Genomic DNA, 7729 nt, shown 5'->3' with positions numbered 1-7729 from the left:
AGGGACACCTCTGCTCAGGTGAGGCTTGAACTCACAACCTCGGCATTGCTCTACAACAGGGGTGCTCACACTTTTTCAGCATGCGAGCTACTTTTAAAATGACCGAGTCAAAATGATCTACCCACTACAAAAATGCAAAACATCTATTTATTTTCAAATGTATTGAGGATTATTTGTACGTACAATGTATGTTGATGTACCTTACATAACCAAATGAGCCAATATTGCAAAACACACATAATTAACTATTAAAATGTTTTGTAATTACCTGAGTTTACTTTGATGACTTGCACTGAATTGAACCAGCCAGGGATGCATAGTCCGGACAGTAGCTGCTGATAGCCAGCCTCAAGCACACTTCCAAATGTTTATCAGTCATGGATAATATCCGTATCATAATATCCGTATAATATTCCATATCCGTATGGAAGTGATATGTTTTTTGCCTTTTTACTTGGTCCAGCTCCTTCACTCATTTTAGTGACCATAAACTTTAGCGAGGGCTTAAAATCTCGCAATTCGCCGACTAGCTTAGCACTTTGCATCGTTGTTTACGCATGAGCAGTGACCTAAAGGTCAAAATTCAGTTGTCATCTGACTGGTTGTCCTGTATGTCAATCAAGTGACGGCATTGATGCTGGGATGATATTTTTTTAATGTCACGCCGCGATCGACCAGCGATCGACCAGTACCACCTCCGCGATCGACCGGTAGCTCGCGATCGACTTAATGAGCACCCCTGCTCTACAGTGTACTGTTATATAAGAACTGCGCTAACCGATTGCGCCACTGGAGCAAAGTGGGGACCAACAAATGTTTTATTATATTTTCTCTTCCTGTCCTGGCCATGTGTCCCAACTTTTTGTCCACATGTTTGCTCTGACGAGTTAACGTTCCTTGGCAGCAGGTGGCAGTCTGTGTTTGTCATTGAAATGGAGAAAGTCTGCTGACGTGAATCAAGTCCTGTGCTCCTTGCTCCTCAATGTGTTATTTACATTTCTTAAAAGGCTTTCTTCCATCTAGTTTTAACTAGTTTTAAAGTTGACTTACTGGCAACTAGGACAACTCTAAACAACCAAGGTATTCTGGTCTTTGTCCAAAGTCTTAGTCTCGGGAAAAGGCCACCGACCTCATTAGGGAGTACTTCCTGCTTTACACCTTCTAACCTTTGACTGACATGCTGAGTTGGCGTTACTTCATTCCTATCCCTTCTGGAGGACATAAAAACAGGAGTTGCTTGCAGAGTAGACAAAGTGTTATGGTACAAATACATTATTTTGGTCACTACTTTTCACTCAGTACCTCGAACGTTGATCAGATTCCTTGTTGGCAGGATGGTTGATCTCGGACCAGAAATAAGATACCTATAGTCACCTTTACACGACATGGTACCAGCCATAGTTCTCACAGCTCAGGCTTATTTCCGGATGTGACATCATCACGCTAAGACCACTCGGCTAAAGCTGAGTAAACAAACGCTTCATGGAGGTAGATCATTGCCTCGGTTCGGTATATTTTTCATCAAAATAGTAGTCATGCCAAAATATAGTGTTGCTGCTGGATGTTCATAGTATCCGAGTGACACTAAGTTTGTTTTGTTTTCCAAAAGACGATAGTTTAAAACAACAATGGACGAACAAAAGACAGAGTTCTGGCTTTTGCAGTGATCATTTCACTGATGACTGCTTTGAAGAAAAAAAAACTTCTCGACAAGAATGGGTTAAACTCCATAGCAACCCCAGAGTAACTTACTGTACTTTTCATCTCCAAATGTTCCTTCATCCTCAAACTCTTACCACATTGTGCAAATCTTTGCTATAATCACCGTAAACATCCCATATCCCGTACTCTGCTATGTTTGTGTAGCTGAGTGTTTGGAAATGAGGCTAGTTCGTCTTGGCTGGCGCCTTAAACTGCAAATGGAATTTTTTGCTACTTTACCGTTTGCTGTCAACAAATCGAAACAATATTTAATTTATTTAACCAAAGTTGACGACTCAAGCCCATGCATTGCTGTAAACAAGGTTTAATATACGTATATATATACGTATATGTATGTATATTTAGGTGAAGAACCCCAGATCACATTCTCCTAAAGTCTCCCAGGGGTATCTCGCCGAATAAAAACAAACAAACGGAATATTCCTGTTGCATGGCAGAGCAGGATTCGAGTTCACTCAGTAAAGTCTTAAATAAATATATGTATGGTTATGTTAAGAAATGAAGCAGGACACTTTAATGAGCTCAATGGAAAAACAGGATTACAGCAAAAGAGAAACAGAAACATTGCTTGTGAGCATACAAACACTCATTTCCTCTGGCTGGCCAGCACATTATATCAACATACGGCTTTTGTTTGAAAGCTGGAGATATGAAATATGGATGTGAGTAAGAACACTGCAACTAGACCTAGCAGAACTAACAACACCCCCTCTTCCTCTGCTGGCGCGCACACACATACGCTCAGGCACAATGCATCCGGGAATTGGCCTTAAACCTTCTAGCAGATGCAGGTCAAACCTCAAAGGTGCCCCGAACTCTCTACCTCTCGGTGCTACGGCGTCTCTGTAAATCTTTAGCATTGTTTCATATTTATGTATTCATGTTGAGTGAGTGTGAATAGTTATATTATATTATATACGACCTGTGATCGTCTAATGTAGGCTCCAGCTCAGCTGCTTATGCAGTAATCTCTCCGGAAAGGTGAATTTCCGCAAAGTAGGATTCCTTATTTAGGAATGGAATATTTTCATGAAACACAAAAAACTCTTTGTGACCTTCTAAACACATTTATAAACATTATTAGAGCCCTCTGACATAACATAACACCCCTATAGTCACCTTTACACCCCTTCTACCCAATATCTGGTAAGAGAAATAAGACATTTTCGGACGTAAATTAAGAGGCATGCTTGTGTGCGAAGCAGGATTCCTTATTTAGGAATGGAATATTTTCATTCATTCATTCATTCATTCATTTTCTACCGCTTTTCCTCACGAGGGTCGTGGGGGGTGCTGGAGCCTATCCCAGCTGTCTTTGGGCGAGAGGCGGGGTACACCCTGGACTGGTCGCCAGCCAATCACAGGGCACATATAGACAAACAACCATTCACACTCACATTCATACCTATGGATAATTTGGAGTGGCCAATTAACCTAGCATGTTTTTGGAATGTGGGAGGAAACCTGAGTACCCGGAGAAAACCCACGCATGCACAAGGATAACATGCAAACTCCACACAGAGATGGCCGAGGGTGGAATTGAACCCTGGTCTCCTAGCTGTGAGGTCTGCGCACTAACCACTAGACCGCCGTGCCGCCCGGAATATTTTCATAAAACACAAAAAACTCTTTGTGACCTTATAAACATTATTAGAGCCCTCTGACATAACATAACACCCCTATAGTCACCTTTACACCCCTTCTACCCAATATCTGGTAAGAGAAATAAGACATTTTCGGACGTAAATTAAGAGGCATGCTTGTGTGCGAAGCAGGATTCCTTATTTAGGAATGGAATATTTTCATTCATTAATTCATTCATTCATTTTCTACCGCTTTTCCTCACGAGGGTCGTGGGGGGTGCTGGAGCCTATCCCAGCTGTCTTTGGACAATTTGGAGTCGGCAATTAACCTAGCATGTTTTTGGAATGTGGGAGGAAACCGGAGCACCCGGAGAAAACCCACGCATGCAGAGATGGCCGAGGGTGGAATTGAACACTGGTCTCCTCGCTGTGAGGTCTGCGCGCTAACCACTAGACCGCCGTGCCGCCCGGAATATTTTCATAAAACACAAAAAACTCTTTGTGACCTTCTAAACATATTTATAAACATTATTAGAGCCCTCTGACATAACATAACACCCCTATAGTCACCTTTACACCCCTTCTATCCAATATCTGGTAAGAGAAATAAGACATTTTCGGACGTAAATTAAGAGGCATGCTTGTGTGCGAAGCAGGATTCCTTATTTAGGAATGGAATATTTTCATAAAACACAAAAAACTCTTTGTGACCTTCTAAACACATTTATAAACATTATTAGAGCCCTCTGACATAACATAACACCCCTATAGTCACCTTTACACCCCTTCTATCCAATATCGGGTAAGAGAAATAAGACATTTTCAGATGTAAATTAAGAGTCATGCTTATGTGTGTTGCTGTAAATGTGTTCGATGCCGGGGGAACTGCACGGATCGTTTCCTTTAAGTGTTTATTGTTCACATATATATGTGGCTGTGATTGGTTGGTGGTGCCACATGACATCCTAGCTTTTATATGAAGTTTGTACAACATGAACATTTCTCATTATTATTATGTAAAATTAGTCTGTGCTGCTCTGGTATTTGTACATCCATTTTTTCATACGGAGTAACAAGACAAATGACAGAAGTCAATGACGCCATATTGCTAAATTTAACCCTAAAAGCTCCCTCTCGGTCGTCATAAATGAGTGTTAAGCTTCATTCATCGCTGCCTTCTTCATCTTCCTCTTAAACACCATTAGTCAAGAAAGGAAGTAGGGCCAAACGCACATTCGACTCCACCTTCTCACTTCACAGATAGTTCTTATCGCCTTTTCAGCTTGACTGTCAATCACGTCGGAGACCACGCCCGGACTAAGTAAAGCTGCTCTCCTCGGCTGGATAGGACATGTTACATTTTACAGCTTCGTCTCTCTAACAGCCCGAGGCGTGCTTCCATGCGCTTCCATCGCTTCAGCCTTTCATAGAACATACTAACTCCTTATTTGGAAAATCACAAATACTTCATGATGTGCTATACATATCACTATATTGACACTTACTATGGTACCCATTATGGCATTGGATGCTCATATCACCTCCTACTTTGGTATGGGAAAAAAATAAAACATTTAAAAAAGTTTTTAAAAACTAAATTTTTTTATAAAATGTCACCTCTATTTCGCTATGTGACAAAAATTTTAAAAAAAATTAAATTTTAAATTTTAAATTTTAAATTTTAAATTTTAAATTTTAAATTTTAAATTTTAAATTTTAAATTTTAAATTTTAAATTTTAAATTTTAAATTTAATCACATTTTAAATTAAATTTTAAATTTTAAATTTTAAATTTTAAATTTTAAATTTTAAATTTTAAATTTTAAATTTTAAATTTTAAATTTTAAATTTTAAATTTTAAATTTTAAATTTTAAATTTTAAATTTTAAATTTAATCACATTTTAAATTAAATTTTAAATTTTAAATTTAATTTCTTTTTAATTTTTGTCACATAGCGAAATAGAGGTGACATTTTATAAAAAAAAATTTAGTTTTTAAAAACCTTTTAAAATGTTTTATTTTTTTCCCATACCAAAGTAGGAGGTGATATGAGCATCCAATGCCAAAATTTTTAAATTTTAAATTTTAAATTTTAAATTTTAAATTTTAAATTTTAAATTTTAAATTTTAAATTTTAAATTTTAAATTTTAAATTTTAAATTTTAAATTTTAAATTTTAAAAAAATATTGAAAAACTTGAACTATATTAGGAAAGCAGGAAGTGAACAAATGTAACAGTTACTGATTGTAAAAGTACCAGATGGAGGGGTAGGATTTAATAAGCTTTGCTTCTTCCTACTCCTTTTGGACATGTGGAACTGGGAACTGATTATGGGATGCACTCAATTGTAATCTGATGCATGTTCAAATGAAATAAAACCATTACCATTACCATTACCATTACCATTACCATTACCATTACCATTACCATTACCATTACCATTACCATTCACACGGACACATTGATGACCTGAATGAGTGATAAGTAGCAGATGATCAGTCACTGCAGACAACTGGTGCAATATAAATAAAAATGTGCATCGTTACATAAATGACCAACATCCGTGGTATCCAAAGTGCAGCCTGAGGGCCATTTGTGGTCTTCATGTGATGTTCCCCATGACAGGTTTGTCTTTAGTTTATTCCTATTTTTTTCCCAGTTTTTGCTACCTCCTGAGTACAACTGTTTTATGACAGTTGTACTCCTCGACTCGGGTTAGAGAGCGCTGCGAGTTACGTCTGCCTCCTATTCGTAGCAGAGATGCTATTTAAGTCAGCTAATGTCGGTTTGTTGCGTTTTCTGTAAAATGATTAAACTTGTTTATTAGATTAATCACGATTAGGCATGAATTCATGTTGATTAATCATAATTATATAGTTTAATGTTTAATATTAATCGTGTTTTATTGTGCATGAGTAAAGAGACTCAAGGAAGACATGATGTGTGGTATCCAAGGTTAGAGTTTAGGACCATCACATTGAAATAAAATATGATGAGACAGTGCACAAAGCAACAATAAAGACATTCTATTCTATTCTATTCATAGTATTTCAAATAAAAATCTATCTTCTTGCTGTGTGAGCAGCCAGACAAAGCAGTCTGTTCTTATCAGGCTTTACGTTTTATTCACAGTCCTTGAAGGCATGATGTTAGACTACAATGTACTCTCTTTTATTATCAGACAAAAACCTGCCTGTTTACGTCTTTATGCTGCACTAATAATGTTTTTTCATGAGGTGTTGAGATTTCCCATTTTGTTTTGCAGTCCTTGAATGCCCCGTATTTTCCAAAAATCCTTTACCAATCTGTGTTGGGCTATTATTTGCATTAATGATTATTTGTTAGATAATTAAACAAAAAAAACATCTTTCATGATAGCAAAAGCATGATGTCAGTTTTTTTTTATATCAAGTAGAGCAGGGGTGGGCAAACTACGGCCCGGGGGCCACATCCGGCCCGCCAAGTGTTTCCATATGGCCCGCCTGTTTTTTCCAAAGTATTTCATTTAAACTCAACACATAACCTGGCATCGTGGCTTGTGCCAACTTTTTGATGCTTGAGGTAGCTGCTTTATCAATTTCCTTATTTGATGTGGTCTGTTGTTTACAAAATACTCCTGGAAAAAGGAGCACAAGCACAATAATAGTAATAATAATAATAATAATGTTGTCAATAATGATAATAATACTACTATTATATTAATATTGTTGTTAATAATATTAATATAATAATGGTAGTAATATTATTATTAACAAAATAATAATATAATAACATTACTATAACTAATAATAATAATTCTAATAAAAATAACAATAATAATAATAATAATAATACATTTATAACACACTTTACATCAAATAAATGATTTCGAAGTGCACATATAGCAGATTGCATGACACTTTTACATGTAAAATATGTGTAAAAATATAGGTGTAAAAATGGACTGTTACGTGTAAAATACTACATAATCCCCCCCGTCAATTTTGTTAAATTAATGCGGCCCGCGAGTCAAAAAGTTTGCCCACCCCTGAAGTAGAGGAACTCAAACAAACACTTCCTGCATCTGAGGGGTCAAAGAAGGTAGACTAGGTGAGGTCCGAGCCAGCGCCTGAACAAGTCAGCCAGGGCTCAATGTTAGTAAACAGTAGAGACCAAGGGAAGTACCTCATCCGACACATATTTCAAGGTTTACACAGTGCAGCAAGCAAGAAGCATCCCTTTTGCACGGCCCTCACACACACACACACACACACACACACACACACACACGCTTGCTGAGGAGTCACAAACATTGGCAGTAAACACTCGGGCCCCTCACAAGATGCTTTGTAAATATTTGCGAGTTGGCAGGCGTCGAGGGGAGAGAAACACAGAGAGCCAAGCAGTGACGGTCGAACTGGACCAACACCAGCCGAGCCCAAC

The sequence above is a fragment of the Doryrhamphus excisus genome, chromosome 2, assembly GCF_030265055.1.
Source record: "Doryrhamphus excisus isolate RoL2022-K1 chromosome 2, RoL_Dexc_1.0, whole genome shotgun sequence".
Taxonomy (NCBI): domain Eukaryota; kingdom Metazoa; phylum Chordata; class Actinopteri; order Syngnathiformes; family Syngnathidae; genus Doryrhamphus; species Doryrhamphus excisus.
Note: the sequence above shows the minus strand (reverse complement) of the source record.